This window comes from Thalassophryne amazonica, chromosome 8, assembly GCF_902500255.1.
Source record: "Thalassophryne amazonica chromosome 8, fThaAma1.1, whole genome shotgun sequence".
Lineage (NCBI taxonomy): Eukaryota > Metazoa > Chordata > Actinopteri > Batrachoidiformes > Batrachoididae > Thalassophryne > Thalassophryne amazonica.
Genome location: NC_047110.1, coordinates 42736266 through 42761791, shown reverse-complemented (window position 1 = coordinate 42761791; position 25526 = coordinate 42736266). Strand labels below are relative to the sequence as shown.

The 25526-nt window shown below is 41.3% G+C and overlaps 1 protein-coding gene and 1 long non-coding RNA gene across 3 annotated transcripts in view; one reads left to right on the top strand and one right to left on the bottom strand.

The window, feature by feature from the left end:
* Positions 1 to 25526, bottom strand: part of plxnb2b (plexin b2b) — a 391971-nt gene that overhangs the window by 284337 nt on the left and 82108 nt on the right. Inside the window, exon 2 of one of the 2 annotated variants that reach the window (XM_034176072.1) lies at positions 1189 to 1375. The exons of the other annotated variant lie outside the window; for it this stretch is intronic. The gene's annotated coding sequence lies outside the window, so the exon portion shown is untranslated. The remainder of the gene's footprint in view (positions 1 to 1188; positions 1376 to 25526) is intronic. 2 annotated transcript variants of the gene reach the window in all.
* On the top strand, positions 2110 to 25085 carry LOC117515494. The gene is made up of 3 exons (XR_004562170.1): positions 2110 to 2119; positions 2566 to 2571; positions 24834 to 25085. It is a non-coding gene; the product is annotated as an uncharacterized LOC117515494 (long non-coding RNA).

The window sequence follows — 25526 nt, the reverse complement described above, 5'->3', positions numbered from 1 at the left end:
TTGATTTGAATACATTTAGCACTAATTACTGGAACACAAAATTCATTTGGTAAGCTCACTGACCCTTGACCTCCTTACACAGGTGAATCCAATCATGAGAAAGAGTATTTAAGGTGGCTGTTTACAAATGTTTCTCCTCTTTGCATCGCTTCTAATGAGTGACAACATTGGACCCTCTAAACAACTCTCAAATGACCTGAAAACAAAGATTGTTCAACATCATGGTTTAGGGGAAGGATACAAAAAGCTATCTCAGAGATTTCAGCTGTCAGCTTCCACTGTGAGGAACAAAGTGAGGAAATAGAAGACCACAGGGACGGTACTAGCTAAGGCCCAAAGTGGCAGGCCAAGAAAAATCTCATAAGCTGAAGCAAAGGATGGTGAGAACAGTCATAGCTAACCCACAGACCTGCTCCACAGACCTACAACATGATCTTGTTGCATCGTTCAACTATACAGCGCACTTTGTACAAGGAGATGCTGGATGAGAGAGTAATGCAGAGGAAGCCTTTTCTGCGTATATGCCAAAACAATTGCTTGAGGTATGCGAAAGCACATTTGGACACGCCAGCTTCATTTTGGAATAAGGTGCTGTACAATGATGAAACTAAAATTGAGTTATTTGAACATAAGGGGCGGTATGCATGGCAGAAAAAGACCACAGCATTCCAAGATAAACACTTGCTACCTACAGTAAAATTCTGAGGTGGTTCCATCATGATGTGTGGCTGTGTGGCTAGTGCAGGTACTGGGAATCTTGTTAAAGTTGAGGGTCACATGGATTCCAGTCAATATCAGCAGATTTGCCCAAATTTATGCACCTGCCTAATTTTGTTTAAATAATTATTGTGCACTTTCTGTAAATCCTATAAACTTCATTTCACTTCTCAAATATCACTGTTTGTCTGCTATATGATCTATGTAACTGAAATTGCTGATCCAAACAATCAATGAAAGGAAAATCATCAGCGGTGCCTAAACTTTTACATACCACTGTATATTAAGTATATTCAAATACTGACTAGAAATTAAACATATACCCAATAAGATTAATTGGAACACAAATATTAATGTTAAGAAGAAACATGAAATAATGCTCATGACAGTTGGGAGTCCACAAAGAAATAAAACCAGACAAAAGCACTGGCAGTATGAGTAAAAATTAAATTAAGTTTTGATACTACTCACTAAGGGGAGGCAGGGAAGGATGCAGCGAATGTCTTGACTGTTGGAGTGGAACACAAGAGGGTGCGGTGGCAGCTGCACAGTGGGCCCTCACTGAACACTTCAATCACAGGCAGTCGGAGCCCCGGGCAAACTTGGCCAATTAGCCGCACGCTGCCGCTGACCCTCAGTTTCATTAAGGGCTCAGGCTCTGGATAAGGGCAGACGGGAAAGGGAGAAGAGGATTAGTGAGGGAGAGCAAAGCATCAGCAGTAGCTAGGTTGGAGAAGATGTGTATATGCACAACGTGGCCTTAGAGGCAAGACATGAAACTCAAGGTTACGGATAAACACAATCAAAATGCGAGAAAACCCATACTCCATAAATGCAATGATGCACCACATCATACTCTCCTTTGTTCCTGCCACTTTCCTGTGGGCTTACACCTGAAGCACAGCAAGGGAACTGAAGCCCCAAGAGGTCAGAGGGCACAGCTCTCACCTCTCTCACACACTGCTGTACTGACAGCAACAGGCGTGTGGTGGCCAGCAGACATGCAATTACCAGGCTGAGAGTCTGCTCTTTGTGACAGAGACCACAGCAGATCAGAGGGAAGATCAGAGCTGGGGGGCAAGAGAAGAGGATCGAAGTGGGAAGAGAGGTGAGAGACAAGGAAGATACAGACTACTGAACATCTCTAGAGGGGAGCGAGACAGAGAGAGATTTGCAGTCTGCTCTTTTCATCACAAATCCCTTGCTGGGAGAGTGCAAGTGTGCAAAGCAAAAAACAGATCAAAAACTGACACCTACGGTAGCTACAACCCACCTGTTGTGCTGCAGTAGAAATACAAATGTACCTGCCCCGGTGGTCTGTGGAAACCTCACATACATGTGTGCAAAACAGTGAAACAAAGGAGAGACAATACTGACAACACTGCTTTTCAATTCAGACTGGGTGCGGCTGTTTGAGGTGCTTTCAAACAGGTTGCGCTCAATGATCCTTGGCAGCAAGACTGTGTGTGTGTGTGTGTGTGTGTGTGTGTGTGTGTGTGTGTGTGTGTGTGTGTGTGTGTGTGTGTGTGTGTGTGCGTGTGCATTTTGAGTTGCTTTATCCACATGGGAGCTTAGCTTACATCAGCAGAGCTCCGCAGTGGGGGGAGAAGCTTCATACTCTCATTTTCTCTGCTCCCTCTCCGATTACGGGCCTTCGATCAGGCCAGTGTTTGTGCGCTATGCCGCCAGTGTAGCAATAACTGCTGTCAGAACCTGAGCATGCTTGGGTGAAGAGGAGATGTGGGCCCGTTATTTAAAGCAAGCCAAGGATAAAAGATCAATGGCCCAATTCAGGCTATGAATTGGAGGGAAAAGTTCACAAACATAGTATGAGATTATGAGAGGGAGATGTATGTGTAGACGTGGGAGTGGAGAGCGAGGGGCCATCTAGCTCATCTGGGTCCTAGTAGCTTATTGATCGTTGGAGCAACACAGCCCCCAGCCATTCATCACAGGCCACTCAGGCCCTTAGATAACTCCTATGATAGTGCCCTGGCTGCTGAGCAGCTGCAACCGACCACATCCATTATCCTTCAAAGTAAGCCCCCCAGCCTGGAAAGGAGGATGGTGGAGATGGTTGATGACAGACTGAAGCAGGGATAGAATGAAAATGGAAAGGTTTAGGCTTTTAGTTAGCAGCATTTTGATATGGCCAACAGGTACACGGCAGGGACTCAATGGCCAAGGTTTAATTTTATACAAATAATGAATGTTAATGAAGGCACTGGTAAGAATACGAGATCTATTAGAAAAGTATCCGACCTTATTATTTTTTTCAAAAACCATATGGATTTGAATCATGTGTGATTACATCAGACATGCTTGAACCCTCGTGGGCATGCGAGAGTTTTTTCACGCCTATCGGTTACGTCATTCGCCTGTGGGCAGTCTTTGAGTGAGGAGTCGCCCACCCTCTCGTCGATTTTTTCATTGTTTAGGAATGGCTCAGAGACTGCTGCTTTGTTTGATCAAAATTTTTCAAAACTGTAAGGCACAACTGAGTGGACACCATTCGATAAATTCAGCTGGTTTTCGGTAAAAATTTTAACGGCTGATGAGAGATTTTGGTCCGGTAGTGTCGCTTTAAGGACGGCCCACGGTGCCTGACGGCGATGTGCGCTTCGAGGCGGCAGCGTCTCACCGTTTCAAGTTGAAAACTTCCATATTTCAGGCTCTGTTGACCCAGTAAGTCGTCAGAGAACAGAGAACTTTCAGAAGAAGTCGGCATGAGGAGTTTATTCGGACATTCCATTGTTAACGGACATTTTGTAATGAAAGAACGTGCGGGCAGAGTCGCATGTCGGGCCGGACCCGACCGCGGGGGGTCGCGAGAGGAAAAACACCTCCATTGGAAACCTTAACGGGCAAGTTGGAACATGCCCAAGCTGTTAAAAAATTTCTCAGTTACTCACTTGTTGAAAGCCATCAAAAGCCGCCTGAATTCTACAAATGGTTTTCAACACGGAGGTGTTTTTCCTGTCGCGGCGCACACAGATTTGCCGAGTCGTCACGGAAATGACTCGGCAAATTTGCGCGCACGTCTTTCATTACAAAATGTCCTTTAACAGTGGAATGTCCACATAAAGTCCTCATGCGGGCCTCTTCTGAATCTTCTCTGTTCTCTCCCTCGTCCTGGGTGAATTAAGCCTTAAATTAGGATGTTTTCAGGTCGAAACAGGCTGACGACGGCGCCTGGAAGCGCTGCACGATGTCCTGCTCCATGGGAAGTCCTTACACCGACAGAAACACCCCATAATCTCTCATCAGCCGTTCAACTTTTCACCAAAAACCAGCTAAATTTCTCGAATAGTGTCCACTCGGATATTCCTCACAGGTCCAGAAAAAATTTTTGATAAAGCAACGCGCGCCGTCTCGAGCAGCGTGTTAAAGGAATTCAGCCGAGAGGGCTGAACCACATCTTACTCAAGGCCTGCCCACAGGGAAATGACGTCACCGTCACGCGTGAAAAACTCACGCATGCGCACGAGGGTTCAAGCATGATTGGTGTAATCGCACGTCATTCAAATCCATATAGTTAAAAAAAAATAAAGGGTCGGTTTATTATCTAATAGACCTCGTATTTGCATGAGTTAAAAGAAACTGCTCTATTCAACATTCCATCTTTCATCAATTGCACAAATAGAAAATCAATTGTTTTCTATGCTTGCCATTTCATATTTTACTTAAAAGTAGACAGGTGTTTCTTCTCAGAACATGAAGCTGACAGCAGCGGAGCAGAGACGGTTCTGTGTCCACTCAGCAGGTCACTCTGCCTGTCTGATGAGCTGCAGACACACCTTTAAGCTTCACGAGAGACGCTGAGCACCGAAGCAGATAGTGGAAGAACATGTTCACGTGCCTCAATCCAGCAAAAAACGTGGGATAGGAACCTGTCCAGTTCTTAATCTGACAGCATTTCTATGTCCGTGTAAGATTTTTCTTGGCTCATGGCATATTTAGCTTCCTTGTATCATGGATGTTTTTTACCAAAAAGGCAGTCGAGTCATTCAAAGAAGCAAAACAATGGAACCAAAATGTACAGTAAATCGAAACAATCTGAAAGAAAAACGACATCAGTCATACAATGGACTATTTTTCCATACAACAGGACAAATAACCGATGCCACATGACATACAATCCACCAATCAAATGACAAGCATTTATTTAGGCGTTACATAAAAATATACAGAACACGTTACACTCCATCCTGCTGACTTGTTTATTAATAAACTCTTTCATAAATATTTGCTATTCTGACAGTTTTTTGTGGCTGTCATCATTTTGTGCCATTTGGCACCAAAATACACAACCATATTTTCTGGAGTATAAGTCGCCTGAATCATTAGTTTAAGGGCTAACTTGCAAGGGAAAATCCATATAGATGCTAGCGGTCAGCTTTCACAAATCAGCACAAGATATAGAACCTATTTTTCCATCCACTAACCAAGGTCTACAACAGAGATATTCTCAGTATTAAATTCTAGAACTGAACACAAAAATATGCACAGGCAAACATTTTTCTGACCATACAATGCAGAGTGAGAAAAGCGTGTCTGTTTATATTTTTCATACAGTCTTAACTGCCTACAGAAACAGTAAAGGTACAAAAATATATGCCGTTACAAAAAACCTTGACCACTACAGGTCTCTTAGCTGAATGTTAATAACAGAACATTACAAAAACAATAAATGTAAAAATAACACTACAACAACACAAAAAAATCACAAGTTAAAGGCTGATAATACAGAAAGAAGGCACGACTTCTACACCAGGGCAACTTGTACGCCAGTACGATTTATATGCCTGTGTGACATACTGGGTTTTTCCTCCACAAGAGACATTTTTTAGCAGATGTGACATACTCCAGAAAATACAGTATACACAAAACATGACAATTTTGGAGGTTGTTAACTTCCACCAGGTTGATAGCCTGATTATTTGTACAGCAGTGAGGGCAAATCAAGCAGTTGGCTTTGCCTACATTTCAGGAACAAAAAAGGAATACTAGATTAAACAGGCAAGAATTGTAAGTAATTTTACTATGAAATACACCAATACACCCGTGCCTGGATGGACGCTGATGTGGCAAGTCATTATTTAAAGTATACACCCTGAAGCCTAAACACTTGGGGTTCTGGGCCTAAACTGAGGGAAGGTATCTTAGAGACACCAAAGTCATCTGGAAAAAAGTACTACAAATCTAATGGAATGAAAACTGAACACCGTGGACACATTACATTCCACATTCAAAAAAGCCTAACACTGTACATCACCATACATGTGAAGCATGGTGGTCTCTGTGTCAATATGATATAAAAATGTAAAAAAAAAAAAAAAAAAAAAAAAATCATACATGTAAATTACAAATATAAGTAATTACCAAGGATAACAGAAAATAGAAAATACACTTGTTTCTAATGTATCCTTTACAATAAAAAAACTTCACCTGTTACTGCAAGACAAAGAAAATGGCTTCCCTCCTGCAATTTTACATTAAACATGGGCCCAAGTTATTTTCGCTGGTCAAATTTAATTTGGAAAGATTATATCTTAATAAAAACGACAGCACAGTGATGTCACAGGAGTGCAAACAATAGAGGGACCACTAACTATAAATAATTGTCTATGTATTCTGTTAGTTGTAAAGTTTTATGGTAGGTGCTATGGTGGGCATACTTTATTAAATTTCTGCTTCTGAAATTAAGAAACATGACATAAGGCCTAGTTCTAACTGCTAACTGCTGATTTGCATTGCATTTGTCATGAACAAGCCTTTATTTTATTTAGCACCATCCAGATTATCTGTGAGTTGCCTATAGTCTCTTTGACAGGTACTGAAATTTCATGGAAAAATCCCACACGGTTCCAGAGATATGCACGAAATTTACCCCAAAAATAGCACTTTTTTCATCAATTTTGTGTGACATTGATATTTAGCATTATCATTTAAAGTTGGAATGTTAAGAAATAACCTTGTATTTTGTCAGTTTGTTTATTTGTGCTTCATCCTAACACACAGTAATTACATTTTGTAAAGGTAGAAATGTCATTTCCTAGAAAAAACATCACGTTTCTAAGCAAGGTAAACTGCCGCAAGCGTAACGCTGAGAATAAGTCCTTGATTTACTTGTGTCAAACCTTAGCTATATCTCCTACTCTGCTTCAACAGAAAATTATATTACTTGTTCAATAATACCAGGAAACTAATGGACAGAATTTCTTTGTTTCAGCTCTTGCAGACTGAAGAAGACATCTCCAACTGTTGTTGCAAGCGTTACGCTCTAGCACATTATAGTATACAACCCTGGCAAAAATTATGGAATCACCGGCCTTGGAGGATGTTCATTCAGTTGTTTAATTTGTAGGAAAAAAAGCAGATCACAGACATGACACAAAACTAAAGTCATTTCAAATGGCAACTTTCTGGCTTTAAGAAACACTATAAGAAAGGAAAAAAAAATTGTGGCAGTCAGTAACGGTTACTTTTTTAGACCAAGCAGAGGGAAAAAATATGGACTTGTTGCACCACCTCTGGCTTTTATAACAGCTTGCAGTCTCTGAGGCATGGACTTAATGAGTGACAAACAGTACTCTTCATCAATCTGGCTCCAACTTTCTCTGATTGCTGTTGCCAGATCAGCTTTGCAGGTTGGAGCCTTGTCATGGACCATTTTCTTCAACTTCCAAAGATTTCAATTGGATAAGATCCAGACTACTTGCAGGCCATGACATTGACCCTATGTGTCTTTTTGCAAGGAATGTTTTCACAGTTTTTTGCTCTCTGGCAGATGCATTGTCATCTTGAAAAATGATTTCATCATCCCCAAACATCCTTTCAATTGATGGGATAAGAAAGTGTCCAAAATATCAACATAAACTTGTGCATTTATTGATGATGTAATGACAGCCATCTCCCCAGCGCCTTTACCTGACATGCAGCCCCATATCATCAATGACTGTGGAAATTTACATGTTCTCTTCAGGCAGTCATCTTTATAAATCTCACTGGGACGCACAAAACAAAAAGTTCAGCATCTTCACCTTGCCCAATGCAGATTCGAGATTCATCACTGAAGTATGACTTTCATCCAGTCATCCACAGTCCATGATTGCTTTTCCTTAGCCCATTGTAACCTTGTTTTTTTTCTGTTTAGGTATTAATGATGGCTTTCATTTAGTTTTTCTGTATGTAAATCCCATTTCCTTTAGGCGGTTTCCTACAGTTCGGTCACAGATATTGACTCCAATTTCCTCACATTCGTTCCTCATTTGTTTTGTTGTGCATTTTCGATTTTTGAGACATACTGCTTTAAGTTTTCTGTCTTGACGCTTTGATGTCTTCCTTGGTCTACCAGTATGTCTGTCTTAACAACCTTCCATGTTTGTATTTGGTCCAGAGTTTAGACACAGCTGACTGTGAACAACAACATCTTTTGCAACATTGCGTGATGATTTACCCTCTTTTAAGAGTTTGATAATCTCTCCTTTGTTTCAATTGACATCTCTTGTGTTGGAGCCATGATTCATGTCAGTCCACTTGGTGCAACAGCTCTCCAAGGTGTGATCACTCCTTTTTAGATGCAGACTAACGAGCAACTCTGATTTGATGTAGTTGTTAGTTTTGGGGATGAAAATTACAGGGGTGATCCATAATTTTTTCCTCAGAATTGAGTGATTCCATATTTTTTCCTCTGCGTGGTCTAAAAAAGTAAACCGTTACTGACTGCCACAATTTTGTTTCCTGATTCTTGTAGTGTTTTCTTAAAGCCAGAAAGTTGCCATTTGAAATGACTTTAGTTTGTGTCATGTCTGTGATCTGCTTTTTTTCTACAAAATTAAACAACTGAAGAAACATCCTCCGCGGCCAGTGATTCCATAATTTTTGCCAGGGGTGGTATATGCACTGATAATTTCTAGCAATGACTGAACCGACACCTAGTAGTTGTTTTTCATACATTTCATCTCTCTGCTGCTGATCTCAAATACAAACCACTTGGTTCTCTGTTTCACAAAAATGTTCTTCACCCTTTGGCTGTTATTCCAGTGAGGAATCCAAGCAAATAACGGTTTTGTTCACATATATCATTAATTAAGGGCATTTCTGAATGCAAATGACTATGAATGTGATTAGCACGCATTTTAGAACATGTGGGATTTATCAACCACTGAAATTTAATGACGTGCACATGAATGACACCTGCCTGTTTTCTAAATCCAGGTTTTTTGTACTTGCACACACGTACCAATTTGTTTTGTACAAGAGCACAGAACATTTTCTATGCACAGTTTGACAAATGAAGGCCCAGGCTGTCCTTGCTCTAGGTCAGGGATGGATATGTTAACATTTCCAAATGATTGTGCTTTGGAATTCATTCACATTAATCCTTAAAAAATTCAAACAATACAGTACTGTATGCTAAATACGTATAGAGTAAATAGTTCTCTAAAACTGAGCGCCTGTGAGAGAAGAAGGAAGCCATGAAGCCACCCAAGTCTAAAGCATATTGCAATGTTTGCTGGTGGGTGCATAAATACTGACGTGAACAGATTACATGTAAAATAGAATATAGTGATAAGTATGTATAGATATGGTAAAATTATTGCACAGGATAATTGCACAGTTGTGCATGTAATAAAAGCACAAAAGTGATGGAAAACGTAGTTAATAGTGCAAAATCAGGAGGTGGTATGGTGCTAAAAACATTTGTAGGTATTATATAGTCTGACTGCAATTGAAATAAATGACCTGCAGAGGCATTCTGTTTTGCACCGAGGGTGCAGCAATCTATTACTGAAGGAACTGCTTAAGGCTCCCACAGTCTCATGTAAGGGGTGAGAGGGGTTGTCCATAATTGATGTCAGTTTAGCCAACATCCTCCTCTCACACCTACCACCTCTATGGGGCCCAGAGTACATTCCAGGACAGAGTCAGCCCTTCTGACTAATCCATTGAGTCTCTTCCCATTGGGGCTGCAGCTACCGATTATTTTAGTAATCAAGTATTCTATCGATTATTCTGGTGATTAATGGAGTAATCGGATAAAAAGTACTTTTGTATTATTAACAACATCAACCGTCCGGGGGTCTCCCTAAGCAATGGCATAATGTTGTTGCGTCATCACGGAGATAGTCTAATTTAATGTATCCCTTTCTGTTTTCCTGGGTAAACTTTTTTCCACATCTTAGAAGTTTTGGATCTTTCCTGGTGTTGGGAGCTCAGCCAAAGTCAGGCCAAAGTCTTGACATTTTGCTGAAATGGCCATGGGATGTGGCCTTCTGTTTTTTGTTTTCCCCGACTTGTAAAATTTAACCTTTTTGTTTTTTTGTTTTGTTTTTTTGAAGGCTGGCGGACTGGGTCCCTGCGTGATTTTTGGTTTTTATCCCTCTCTCTCTCTGTGATTCAGCTAATGCATTTCAGCTGGAGGTTAAACACGCAGGCCGTGCAGTCAGTTTTTTTAAAATTATTATTATTATTTTATTTGAGTTACCGTGTTTGTGAAGCGTTGTGTGTTGCTCAAAAAAGCGAAAATTAAAAAGTGAAACACTCAGTTTGAGTCTGAGCAAAACACAGAACAAAGAGTGGACTTCTTCCAGAGACCATTTGTTAGTGTGGCAGGGGACGGAGATGTGCGACGCCAGTGTTGAGCCGCTCACACCAGGCAGAGAGACAGCCACCGACCCCCGTGTGAATAGCCACTCCCCACATAGAGCAGAGAGCAGGGAATGGACAAAACTGTGTTTTAAAAAAAGAAGAAAAAAAAAAAAAACAGACAAACACACTGCTTTGCTTTACATACACAGTAAGCTATTTCAGATGATCAGCGTGGACCATTTTTCCCTAAAAGGCTTTATTTCACTCTGTGTCCTGCTGGAAAGATGTAGCTATTGTGCTAATTTGATTAGCGCTTACACGGCTTATGCATGCTCTAGTCTTCTTATGTTTGATTTTCTGGGGACGTTACAGCGCCACACACAGGCCTGGCATATGTACTACAACGTTAAACGAAGCTTCGAGGCACAGAATTTGCCTCAAACATTTTTTGTAATCCAATTATTCAAATTACTCGACTAATCATTTCAGCCCTACTTCCTGTCCCTCTCAGGACTTCCACAGCCCCAGCAGACCACAACGTAAAGAATCATCACAGACTCATAAAAGGTTTTCAGCAGTGTCCTGCACACAGCAAAGGACCTTAGTCTCCTCAGCAGGTGAAGACTACCTTGGCCCTTCTTGTACAGGACATTTGTGTTGTGTGTCCAGCCCAGTTTGTTGTTAAGGTGAACACCCAGGTATTTGTACTTCTCCACAAGCTCTATGTCCAAGCCCTGGATGGTCACAAGCACAATCTGAGGAGCCTTCCTCCTGAAGTAAATCACCAATACCCATCCCCAACCATGAAGCAAATTTGTACTATGCTTAACTTCTGCAATGTTTTCAACAAATGTTTCTGTTCAATAACAGATTTTTTTTATTTTCATTGCACAAAAGTGGGTTATCTGCATTTATTTCTAAACATATAAAATGTGTACTACAAATATGGGGTGCCAGTAATACCAACCACAACTGTACATAGGAAACATGTAACATGGCAACGGAAATCTGTAGTCACTCATGGGGACGATTCCATTGCGACAACCAAAACTAGATGGCATCATAAATTTTTAGCATAGAGATTATATGATAAGGTCAGAGTTAGTCATGTTTTAGTTTTAATAAAGGTAGTGTGTGTGTGTGTGTGTGTGTGGTGGTGGTGGGGGGGGCAGAGACAGACAGAAAATCCCAAATAGAGGAGCTCCAGAGAAGGTGTAGACTTGGCCTAGAAAATGTTTGCATGCACATGTATTACACACAGATTTAGAAATAAGCCTCCAGTAACCAGACACAGGACTAAATCAATGGCAAACAACCAAAGATACTGACTGAAAAAGGATAAAAGAAAGCAATTGTGAGATGGAAGTAGTAAATTTAAGGGAAATCATTTCTCTTCTAGTCAGCTCTCTCTCCTCTCTAAACAAGGTTCAAGGTTACTTTATTTGTACCAAAAGGTAAATTTGTTTTGGCAGTGAGTCACACCATTCATAACAATCACATAACACATAAAAACCGATAAAAATACCCTAAATATAATTAAAAATATAAAAATACAATAAAAATAAAAATACAATATAAAAAATATAAGAATACAATACCAATAAAGCAGTGCAAGTACAGGCCAATAGCATGGCGCCAGAACAAAAGTCACAGAGCGTGTGCTATCTCAAAGCAAAAAAGCAGATAAATTAATTAAATATACAATCAAGGTCGTCTGTTAAGTACACTAATAGCAGCAGGAATAAAAGTGCTCTTATAGCGCTTAGTTCTACAAAAAGGAACTTTATACCTCCGCAGTTCAAACTGATCAAAAAGAGGACGTGAGGCGTCCTTTAGAACTGCCTCAACCAATCTCTGGACCTGCCTCATGTACAGAGAGGTTGGATACAGCTGAGTCTCTCCACCAATGATTTTGCTCGCCCATTTTACAATCTGATTCAGACTGTTTTTATTTTTAACTGACAAATTTCCAAACCATGACAAACAACAAAAGATAAAACAGATTCGATATAACAACGATAAAACATTGTTAAAGATTTGTCAATGTGAAAGGATGCCAGTTTTCTAAGACAGAACAAGCGCTGGTGACCTTTTTTACACACCACTTCACAATTTGACTCAAAAGTGAGTTTGTCATCCATAACAGTACCCAGATATTTATAGGTGCTCACAATTTCTACGGCCTGACCTTTTAGGAGAGTTACTCCATGTTTGTGGGAGCCCTTCCTAAAGTCAATGACCATGTCTTTAGTCTTCAATACATTCATCTGTAGAAAAGACTTCTCGCACCAATCCAAGAAATCATCAACCACAGGACCGTGGCCAACCTCACTGTCCTGAAGCAAACTGACAATAACAGTGTCATCTGCATACTTAAGAATAGTCCTCCCCTCCCTCCAACTTCTGCAGAGATCAGTGTACAAAATATACAAAAGTGGAGAGATAGCACTGCCTTGTGGTGTCCCAATGGAGGACTGGGTCTGCTCAGACAAGATCCCATTCACTCTCACTTTTTGTGTCCTGTTAGTGAGGAAGCTCAGAATCCAGCCCACAAGATTACAACTTAGATTAAAATGATCTAAAAGTCTTGAGGCTAAAATGTGCAGCTGAATTGTGTTAAAAGCAGACGAAAAGTCAACAAATAAAAGTCTGACATGCGCACCTTTCCCTTCAAGGTGACTAAAAAGCAAATTCATTAAAGTGACTGTGGCATCCTCAACCCCTCTATTTGGCCTATAGGCAAATTGCATAGGGTCCAATTTGGCACCAACTTGATAATTTTCTGTTCTAACAGTTTCTCAAAGGTTTTCATGACAATGGACGTCAAAGCTATAGGCCTAAAGTCATTTAGAACCTTTGGAGTACAATTTTTGGTGGCAGGGACAACAACAGCGTCTTTCCACACATTTGGCACAGTTTGCATTTCCAGAGACATATTGAAAATAAATTGGAAAATAGGACTCAGCTCTTTAGCACAGTTTTTTAAGAGGCGACTGCAAACATTATCAGGGCCCTGACATTTTGATTTGAGGGCACAAAAAGATTTTTCTACCTCTTTTTGAGAAATAAAAAAGTGCTGACTGTCTTGCACTTTATGCTTTATTTCCTTAATCTCTGAACTGTGATCTGAGATATCAAACCTTGTGTAAAAAGTATTCAGAGCATTAGCAAATTCAACATCTGTCTGATAGTTCTTCAGCAAGGTGATGGATCTGGACTTGGGCTCCTGAAGCCCAGCTATCGTTTTCATACACGACCAAGCAGATCCAAAATTTTTATTTGCCATCTTTTCCTCTATTTTCCCTGCATAATTTCTCTTAGCCTTTTCCAGCACCATTTTCACTTCTTTAGTAGCATTGCATAATTCCGTAACTGACCCCGATCTATGAGCCTCTCTCTTAGATTGTAAACTGATTCTCACAGACTTTGTAACCCAGGGTTTGTTGTTAGGATATATTTTCACTTTTTTAGTAGGAATCAACATATCCCTACAATACACCACATAAGAGCAGATCACATCCGCCAGTTCATCCAGGTTATCGCCACATGCCTCTATAAATATGTCCCAGTCTGTACATTCATAGCACTCCTGAAGGCAAAGCACTGCATCACTGTTCCAGTCCTTAAATTCTCTTGTGGAGACCTTCACCCTCTTAAGCAGAGACTTATAATAGGGCAGCAAATGCACAAAATGGTGATCCCCAAAACCAAGAGGAGGCAAGGACACAGACTTATAAGCCTCCTTAACAGACCCGTAACAGAGATCAATAGTTTTATCCCACCTGGTAGGGCAGGTAACATACTGATACATATTGGGGAGAGTCTTATCCAAGGACACATGATTGAAGTCGCCAAGCAAGAAGATTGGAGTGTCAGGTGAGTGAGACATCAATTTCTGCACCACATCAAAGATGGCAGAACAGGCAGAGTTGGCATTAGCTCTCGGATGTATGTAAACCACAGTGATGAAAAGCTGTGGGAATTCACGGGGCAGATTATAGGGGCGAAGTGACACTGTAAGAAGTTCTATGTCTGGCGTGCAAACACGCTCTCTAACAGTTACAGACTTAGGGTTACAGTATCGCTCATTGACGTACAAACACACGCCGCCCCCCTGAGATTTCCCCGTCACCTCTGCATCTCGGTCCAACCGGAAAGGAGCTCCAAAGCCGTCAATCATCAGGTCATCATTCCTGTCCCGATCCGTAAGCCACGTCTCAGCATGGTCCAAAAGCTGAAACTGCAGGCTGAGGTCAGTATGTGCACACGTTTTGAGTCAACTGGGCACTGTGTGGCGCGTGCTAAACAACACTAAAAAGTCTGGACAGCTTCGCTCCACGGTGCCCATCATGAATACAAATCCAAAATGGCTTCTGAAGGTAACTGCCTCTACACCCCCCACCCCACCCCCCCACCCCAGCTCAACAATAGATGAGATGGAAGAGGGGAATGGCAGAAAAGTAAGAGAGAGAGATGTGCAAACAGATAAGGGGGAGGGGAAATTAAATTAAGAGAAAAGTTCTCATGCAACAGTATGCACCATTGATTTCCTATTCTCTTGGAAACATTTAATGAGCTTAAATAGGAGCCTCGTTTGACACTGCCACAGTGACTCAGAGGAGCCTCCCTGTGAGAGGAAATCGTTCAGCAGCTGTGACGGCTACCAGAGGGGGTGGAAGACTGAGGGAAGATGGAGGAGGAGAGAAGTGAAGGTTTTAAAGCCAACCCAAGAGAAGTGTGCAAGACACACATCAGATTGTGCTTGGGAAATGGTCCAAGGGTGGTATTACATGCTAGGTTTCAGTGAGGAGGAAAAAAGAATGAAGGAGGAAGCAGAGGAGCAGAAGCAGGAGGCCAAAGGTGTTCTACATTCAGCCAAGCTGCCTAGTTATGTAGACGCTCACCATTCACAACAGGCACTCATTATAACCCAACAATGTCCAAACTGACTGACAGCTATTTCTCCAGCATGGTGATTCACCTCATTACTCTTTGGATGACCTCCTTAAAGACATTCAACAGATGCCTACTGCTCTGCAGCCATCTTGTTTTTTCACCCGCCCTGCTATCTTTTTTCCCCTCTATCGACAGGAGAACTATTGTCACTTCAGAGCGCATAGTCCAGTGGCACTTCGCTGCTGCTCTCTGCCACTGATGAGGGCCCCACTGGGAACCATCGATGTGCCCCCTTTATGAAACTGTCTGGCAGACTGAATGCACTCAGTGTCCCGCCACCTTTTACAGGCAATCACAGTAATAAGTGTGTGGAGTCAGGCATGGCGGTACACTGACACCATGGGGGGGCTTCCCTTCATCGACTACCAGCTGTGGAGATGGGGTGTACAGGCAGTTAAGTGTGTTTATGGTGGGAAAGTACAATGAATACACTGAATAACTGATATTATGAATCACTTACAAGCCTAAATACAGTCTCAATGTGATTTTCACCAAAATACCTTCGCGTGGTCAGTCTCAGCAACAACAGTGAGAATTTCTGCTTCACAGAATAATTATACTCATAAACAAGCATTTTAACAATCATTTAGGAATAACCGAGTGATTAGATAAGAAATGAGGAGATAGCCATGCCCCTACCTCTCAATCAATGTAAGCCAGAACAGACCGCTATCCCCGCAACACTAAAAACAGGTAAGTGCAAGTTAATGGATGAAGAACATAGCATTGTTAGACAACATACTGACATATTTACAGTAATAACTTGCAATGTTATACTGAACTATTTGTTCAAAAATGCCCAAATTCATGGCAACTTTTCTAAATGGTTCCAATGCATGATGGAAAATTTCACCTATTATTTTGTTGGTGGTGTTGTTGCTGCAATGACTTGCATGACCAGGTGAAAATGGCAAAAATACTTGCAATTATTATGGTTTTATAATGTATTAAAAACTGACGGAATCTTGTTCCAGTGAGATGATTTTCTTCAGTTAATCATTTTCTTTACATTACTCAGTTTGTCACACAAAGAGGCAACACTTATTCCAATAGCAAGTCATGGGGGGTTTGGCGGGAGCCTATCTTACACCCCTTTCACACCAGGCCCACCGTCGTTATGACGACGCCACGTGGAAGCAACCCAGTGCAGAGACGATGTAGCGCAACGCCACAACGGCGCGAGGCACGCAAAGGACGAAGCGAATCGGACGCCAAAAATTAAACATGTTTAATTTTTTTCTGCTTCAAGCACAGGACGCAGAAAAGAAGAAGTTTCAACCAGGGATGTCCCGATCCGATCACGTGATTGGAAATCGGGCCTGATCACATGGTTTCAGACTTGATCGAAATTGGACGTTGCATCCCGATCAGGAATCCGATATAGATTTTATCCTTATTATTTTGATCAGCGCTATTTCAAGCTCATTATTGCAGATTAATGGGCCTTTCACACGTCGGAAGCGTCAGAGGCATGAGACGCGTTGCTTTTTAGAGGCGTCAGAAGCGTCGCTTTAGCTCAGCTTTTGGCGTGACGCTTCTGATGGGAGTGCGCACTGCCGTTTGTTGGCAGGCTGACGTGGTCAAAGTTCAACCCAATCTTTTTTTTTTTTTTTTTTTTGAACAAAAGAAAAAACATAAGTTCAACCGGACAGAGGTGGGGGGGAGTTACGCGCGCAAAGTTTCTTTCGCAGAACTGCTGTTTGTGTGTTTACGCGCTCAGCCTGACGCCTTGATGGAATGACAAGAAGATGATGGACACTTTCCCACCGAAACTCTTGCTCAGTCATCCTTCCGTGTGCAGCAGGACCCGGTGCTGACCAAGTCCTCAGGACGACAATCTGTCATCTGATTAACAAAAAGAAAAAAACAAATTGTCCTGTGATCTGCAAAACGGAGCGAGAGATGGTGTGTGCACGAGTGACGTGCGCACTCATCACATTCAGGAGCGCGTCTTAAAGAGCTTCCGTCTTCATTCACGTTCACTGCGCTGCTCTGAACTTGTTGAACACTGATAAAGCATCAGAGGGGTACACTGAGGACTGTCAGGATACAAATGTAAGTTTTTTTCCCCTTTTACTTTTCAAGTTGACTTTTGAACTTTCGACGCTCTGAGTTGTGATGTAGCTTCGCGCTGTCCAATAGGAACGATGCGTCGGGCCAAAACACTGAAGACTATTGGCAGAAACCACTGATCTGTACAAATGGTAAATGGACTGCATTTATAAAACGCTTTTCCATCTGCATCAGACGCTCAAAGCACTTTACAATTATGCCTCACATTCACCCCGATGTCAGGGTGCTGCCATACAAAGCGCTCACTACACACCGGGAGCAATAGGGGATTAAAGACCTTGCCCAAAGGCCCTTAGTGATTTTCCAGTCAGGCGGGGATTTGAACCACAGATCAGTGCAGAAACCACGTGTCTGAAGAAAAATCCTTGGAAATGTTTTTTGTTGTTGTTTGTTACCTCAAAATTTATGATTACTGTTTAAAAAAAGTTTAGAACACTTGTAATTAAAATAGCTAAATCAATAAACGGTTCTTTAGAAACCTTTCATCTATAAATTAAAACCACCTGTTATTTCAGATTAGATAATTTCTTGTTTAACATAAGGAACCTTGGGCATTTATTTTTAAACAAATAAAATAACATGGAAATTTGTACATTTTTTAAAGTCTGGTAGATTATTACTTGATTGTTCAAGCTACCTCAAGGAGAAGTGCACTGTTTAAGTGATAAATAATAAAATAAGGTGATTAAAATATTATTATATATTTAGCATTTGTTCATTGTTCATTCAGTTTTTTAAAGTATCGGATCGGGACCCGGTATCAGCAGATACTCAAACTCAGATGACTCGGAATCGGATCGGGGCCAAAAAACCTGATCGGGACACCCCTAGTTTCAACGCAAGTCAGGGCAACGCAACGGTACTCAACGTGACTTGAAGCCACACCCTCACAATACAAGTTGACCCAACGGCAATTTATGATTCTTGCCGTGTTCCATTGTTCCCGAGGTATAAATCATGAAGGACTGTTTTTATACCGTGTACACAATGCAATAAAATTACACGCTCAAAGGTAGCACAGAAAAAAAAAATGCTGATTGCAGCCTGGCAGCAGCCGCAGCTCCTCACTCTTAAGTTCTCTCAACAACTGTGTTTAAATAAAATCCACAAAAGTCCTGCTCACACACTGATTGCCAGAGACAGGACATGTCCACATCCAGTAAAAAGTCCGGACATCTCCAGTCCACTCACGGACGATTTGTTCACGAGTGCACATATGAACAATAAAAAGAAAGAAAAATAAACTGGCTGGCTACAGGCAGCTCCTCGTGCTCCCCTCAAACTCTCTCATCATTGTGTTAAACAAAGGACAAAAAAAGGACATAAGTCCTGCTCACAGACCGATTGCCAGAGACAGGATATGTCCACATCAAGTATAACTTCAGACAATGCCACATTTACTCACGGACAGTTTGTACGCGCGCAGGCAGCTCACGGTCAAAGGAAGAAAGATAAACTATAACGGAACTCAGAGTGCAGACGTGCAGCTCAGCACAAGAACAAATATAAACTAGAAGATAAATTGGAGTGCACAGTCTGGCTGTAGCCAAACTCTGCACTTTGACTCCTCTGTGCAGAGAACCTGCAGGCTGCGTTCTCACCTCCTCTCTGCCCACCTGGGGCACGCAAATGACACAGATATTCCTGCATCGTCATGACGCCACAGGAAGCAACTCGAAGCAGCCCTGGTGTGAAAGGGGCTTTAGCAGTCATAGGGTGAGAGGCGGGGTACACCTTGGACAGGACACTAGTCTGTTACAGAGCCACACATAGACAAATAAATTCACACTCTCAATTACAGGAAATTTAAAGTTTCCAATTCACCGGACCTGTCTGTCTTTGTAAGTGAGAGAAAGCCAGAGCACCCATAATGACATAGGGAGAACATGCAAATTTCCACACAGAAAATACAGGTAGGAATCAATCATAGGACCTTCTTGCTGTGAGGCAACAGTGCTAACCACTAAGCCGCCACGTGATCTGAGGTGGATCTGCATGCTGATTTGGCTCAGGTTTTATGTCAGCTACCCTTCCTGATACAACTCCATATTACATGGAGAATGGGCAAAGGTGGCCTTGAACCAGGAACCTTCTACTCTAGAAACAAGCATATTAACCGCTTGGCCACCACTCCTGCCTATATTTATTAATAGGAAATTAATATTCTAATTAAAAAATAACGTTTTCAAAAAATATAAACACTACTCTTTAAGTTGCACAACAGTAATTTAATAATTTTAGAGAACTTGTCAATGGACATGTGAGCTACATTTGGCCATCAGGCCCCATATTGGGCAGCCCTACACACATACGAAGACAGAGACACAGAAAGACATGAGGAAGAAGTTTGCACTATGGTGTGACTGCGTTTGTACTTTACAGTGCAACCATTGTGAAACAAAGTAACATCGCTGAAGAGGAGTGTAACAGCACTGTGTGCTGTAGAGACGACATATCTGCTTGACTGGTTAGTACGGTGTAATTAAAATCAATACTGGTGGAATTTAGATACAGCTTATACCACCTAAATCAGCTATGTCAAGCAGTAATTTTTGGTGAGATGTTTGTGTCACAAATCTGTTTTGCTTTGTTTTCTTCTAAAGTACTCTGTACATACTTTTAAGTACCATGCTTGTTAGCATTTCTTAACGACTGATATAAATAAAGTCCATTCATGTATCCATCACCTAACTGTCTAAAGGCAATTGTGGAGAAAGTGAAAATAATATTGATTGCTTTATAAATTAAAATAATCCTTATAGATTGTCCAATTACTTACAGGCTCGACCAATGGAAGGATTGTGTACACAAATTGCTGTAATGTCTAAAATGGCTAATGCAATGTTTCTGTTTAAACCCGTTGAATTCAAGTTGAAAGTCTATGACAAACACATCTCTGATTAATTTCAACACAACTATGGGGTGCACAGAAGATAAACGATAAAAACAATGTCACTGTCAAATTACTCCTGGACTTGTCTGTCGTTCTCCTGATTTTACAAGTCACACAACAGAAAATTTTGAACCAAGGATCAAGTCCATTCTGTGAGAATCCACTGGCATCCTGCTTCATGGCATCCACAACACCACAGAACCACCTTGGGTCTGAGACAGCAACCACCCCAACAGACAACTGTCGTCGACAGATACGATCGGTTGGCCACCACTGGTCTCGTCTTTATATTTTTGAGAAGGAGCTGGACACCATACGATGCTGTCGAGGATTTGCTAGAACCAGGCAGCGTGTAGTTCGTCCATCTGGTCTTTATGACTTACAATGTTTACTGCTACTGACATGACTTTCCATGCTTTCACGCCACATGATGCATAAACAAAGGACTCCTGGCAGAAAATACAACACCATTCCAATGAAGTTGGGATGTGGTATAAAATGTAAATAAAACAGAAAACAATGATTTGAAAATCCTCTTCAACTGATATTCAACTGAATACGCCACAAAGACAAGATAATGTTCAAACTGATTAACTTTATTGTTTTTGTGCAAATATTTGCTCATTTTGAAATGGATGGCTGCAACACGTTTCAAAAAAGCTGGGACAGTGGTATGTGCACCACTGTGTTACATCACCTTTCCTTCTAACAACACTCAAAAAGCGTTTGGGAACTGAGGACACTAATTATTGAAGTTTTGTAGGTGGAATTCTTTCCCATTCTTGCTTGATGTATGGCTTCAGTTGTTTAACAGTCCGGGGTCTCCGTTGTCATATTTTGCACTTCATAATGCGCCACACATTTTCAATGGGCAACAGGTCTGGACTTGCAGAAGGCCAGTCTAGTACCCTCCTTTACTACGAAGCCACACTGTTGTAAAAAGTGCAGAATGTGGCTTGGCACTGTCTTGTTGAAATAAGCAGGGACGTCCCTGAAAAAGACGTTGCTTGGATAGCAGCATGTGTTGCATGGTGCCATCACAGATGTGTAAGTTGCCCATGACATGTGCACTAGCACACCCCCATACCATCACAGATGCTGGCTTTTGAACTTTGTGCTGGGAACAATCTGGACGGTCTTTTTCCTCTCTTGTCCGGAGGACACGGCGTCCATGATTTCCAAAAACAATTTGAAATGTGGACTCAGACCACAGCACACTTTTCCACTTTGCATCTGTCCAATTCAAATGAACTCGGGCCAAGAGAAGGCGGCAGCGTTCCTGGATGTTGTTGATTTATGGCTTTCGCTTTGCATGGTAGAGTTTTAACTTGCACTTGTAGATGTAGCGACGAACTATGTTAACTGACAGTGGTTTTCTGAAGTGTTCCTGAGCTCATGCGATAAGATTCTTTATACAATGATGTCGGTTTTTAATGCAGTGCCACCTGAGGGATCAAAGGTCAAGGGCATTCAATGTTGGTTTTCGGCCTTGCTGCTTACGTGTAGAAAGTTCTCCAGATTCTCTGAATCTTCTGATTATATTATGGACTGTAGATGATGGAATCCCTAAATTCCTTGCTTGTGAATGGCTGAGCCTTTTGGGGATGTTCCTTTTATACCCAATCATGACACTCATCTGTTTCCAATTAACATATTCACCTGTGGAATGTTCCAAACAGGTGTTCTTTGAGCATTCATCAACTTTCCCTGTCTTTTGTTGCCCCTGTCCCAGCTTTTTAAAATGTGTTGCAAGCATCCATTTCAAAATGAGCAGATATTTGCACACAAACAAAAAAAGTCTATCAGTTTGAACATTAAATATCTTGTCTTTGATTGTTCTGTAATTTATATCTGTAGCATGGCCCAAGCAGAGGGCCACCCCCTTGAGTCTGGTCTGCTTGAGGTTTCTTCCTCAGAGGGAGTTTTTCCTTACCACTACTGCTCTGGGGGTTAGTAAGGTTAGACCTTACTTGTGTGAAGCGCCTTGAGGCAACTCTGTTGTGATTTGGTTCTATATAAATGAAAATAAATTGAAACTGAAATTGTCTTTGTGGTGTATTCAATTGAATATAGGTTGAAGAGAATTTGCAAATCATTGTATTCTGTTTTTATTTACATTTCACACAACGTCCCAACTTCATTGGAACTGGGGTTGTACACAACACTTTTCCAGGCACATCAATCTTGCAAAAAACATTTGCCGAGGATGCAATCGACAGTCTCCGCACTACCCGCTAGCTTGGTTTGCACAACACGATCAAGCCAATCCCACCTGAAACGATTCTTCACTGTAGAATCGATTTCTGTAAGTTGCGAGTCATTTTTACGGTCCAAAATCCCATTAGACATTTTGCTATATTGTTATTTGGCACGAAACAACAGAGACGACCTATGTACGGCTGGTCGTTAAAAGCCCTCGTTCCTCAACACTCCGGCAGTTGTGTTTTACTGATGATAAGTGTTCAAGTTTCTCAACCATCCAATCCAATCCACTTTATTTATATAGCACATTTAAACAACAGAACAGTTTCCAAAGTGCTGCACATAAAAATAATTATACAACTATACAAAACAATAAACCAACTCAAATACTAATAAATAAATAAACATAAAAACAATAAATAAATAAAACACTGGGCCAAAAACAACAGAGGACCATACAACTCACGCAGAGCTAAAAGCCAGAGAATAAAAGTGGGTCTTCAAACGAGACTTAAAACACTCCAATTGTGGGGGCTGTTCGAACGTGGAGAGGCAGAACGTTCCAGAGTCTGGGCCCAGCCACAGAGAAGGCCCTGTTCCCCCTGGTCTTAAGTCTCGTCCTAGGCACCACAAGCTGGAACTGGCCCTCAGACCTCAGAGCGTGCGCTGGGGAGTAAATTTGGAGGAGGTCTACAATATATTGTGGGGCCAGTCCGTTTAAAGCTTTAAAAACAAATAATAAAATTTTAAAATCAATTCTAAAATTAACAGGGAGCCAGTGCAAAGACGCAATAATGGGTGTAATATGTTCATGTTTTTTGCTCCCAGTTAAGAGGCGTGCAGCAGCGTTCTGGACTAACTGCAATCTGTGAAGTGTATTTTGATTAATTCCCAAAAAAAAAGTGAATTGCAGTAGTTCAGGTGTGAAGAAATAAAAGCATGCATGACGCGCTCCAAGTCAGAAAAGGATAAAATTGATTTAATTTTGGTTAAAAGACGAAGCTGATAAAAGCTGGATTTAACAACCGCCTTGACCTGCCTGTCCAGTTTAAGATCAGAGTCCATAATGACGCCAAGGTTGGTGGCTGTGGGCTTCATGTGTTGACTGAGAGGGCCCAGGTCTAATCGAGCTGTGGAACCAACACTGGGCCCAAACACAATCACCTCGGTTTTGTTCTCATTTAAGCTAAGAAAATTTTGAGCCAACCAAGCCTTGACATCTTCCAGGCACACACACAAGGGTGTCAGGGGGCTGCTAGAGTTCTTCTTAATAGGCAAGTAAATTTGAGTATCATCTGCATAAAGATGATAAGATATGCCATGCTTTCTAAACACCTGACCTAACAGGAGAAGGTATAGGGTGAAGGGAATAGGCCCAAGAATAGAACCCTGGGGGACTCCACAGTTCAGAGGAACAGAAGACGAGGTGGACTCCCCAGCCTGACAGTAAATGAACGGCCTGTAAGGTAAGAGTGGAACCAGTCCAAGGCTGTCCCCCTGACACCCACACAGTTCTCAAGAAGAGATAAAAGAGTTGCATGGTCGACTGTGTCGAATGCAGCAGTCAAATCTAAAAGCACCAAAACGGCAGAATCAGTGATTAAAAACAGGTCATTAAAACCTTTAAAAGTGCAGACTCCGTGCCGTGAAATAATTTATAACCTGACTGAAAACTGTCTAAAATGTTGTTCGTTTCTAAAAACTCTTGTAGTTGTACAAGAACAGCTTTTTCCAAAATCTCTGAAATAAAAGGAAGCTTAGATATAGGCCTATAATTAGAGATAACAGAGTTATCAAGACTCGCTTTCTTTAAAAGAGGCTCAACTACAGCCTGCTTACAAAACGCAGGAACTTTTCCTGACACAAGGCTGCTGTTGACCAAAGCAACAACATCAGGGCCGATAGTTCCCCAGACCTCTTTAAAGAGTCGTGGGGGGATACAGTCTGAGGGACAAAATGAAGGTTTAAGATTTTTAACAATATTTGATAAATCTGAAAATAACAGGTTCAAACCCGTCTAACACAGCAGAACAGGTGTGAGCCATGATTGAACTGGCCGAAGTGACAGTCATCCCAGCCCTAATACTGGCGACCTTATCACAAAAGAAATTTAAAAAGCGATTACAAACAACTTGAGTTGCTTCCAAAGTGGTGGATTGGCCAGGGTTTAACAAAGATCCAATAGTTTTAAAAAGAACACGAGGTTTGTCCCAGTTATCAGAAATTAGACTGGAAAAGTATTTTGCCTTTTCAGACCTGACCATATTTTGGAATTTTCTCCAACTTTAAGAATTTGATAGGAGACGGTCAGTCCATCTTTCTTCCATTAGATAAGTGTTCAAGTTTCTCAACCATACAGTATGACAGGACAGACATGGATCATCATTCATTTGCAAAGTAGTGCGGTGGCACAGCAAAACAATTGTTCATTTTGTGATAAAAGCATGGAATTTGACATACATATTCTAAATTAACTAGTGTTTATTTTTAGATATGGAACCATCTCGTCTGTAGCTGACCTCTAATGACGAGTCAATAAAGAATTACACAGGGGTCAAAATTTAAAAATGCTCCAATCATGTTGAAAACTACACCACATTATTTGTCTGATCATAACGATTCCAAAAAGGTATAGTTTGGACTATCTATGACTGAATATTCTGGAGTTATGGGGTAAAAACGGCGACAAAGATCAGTTTCAGTTTGTACAGGGGTCAACAGTTAAAGCTGCTCCACTTTTGGTAAAAAGTTATGCAAATAATTGCAATTTTCCTGTTCGATCACAATACATTCCCATTAAAAAAAAACCCTTGCATGTACCAGACAGAGCAGTCTGGGATTGCCCAGCTGCAAAAGAGGTACAAAATGAAGTTCAGCACTGACGCTCAACGATTCGAGGAAGGGGAGTACCGCATTTCCTTGATTAAAAGCCGGGTGTTTATTTTTTTAAACTGTGCTCAGACCCAGCGCCTAAACGAGGCAGGCCTTTCAGGGCTGGCGATTAACAAAATGCTGTTTGCTGCCTGCACTATAATATGGTGTTAAGTTTTACACATATCCCAGGGTGTGGCGAATCAAAAGACAACCACTT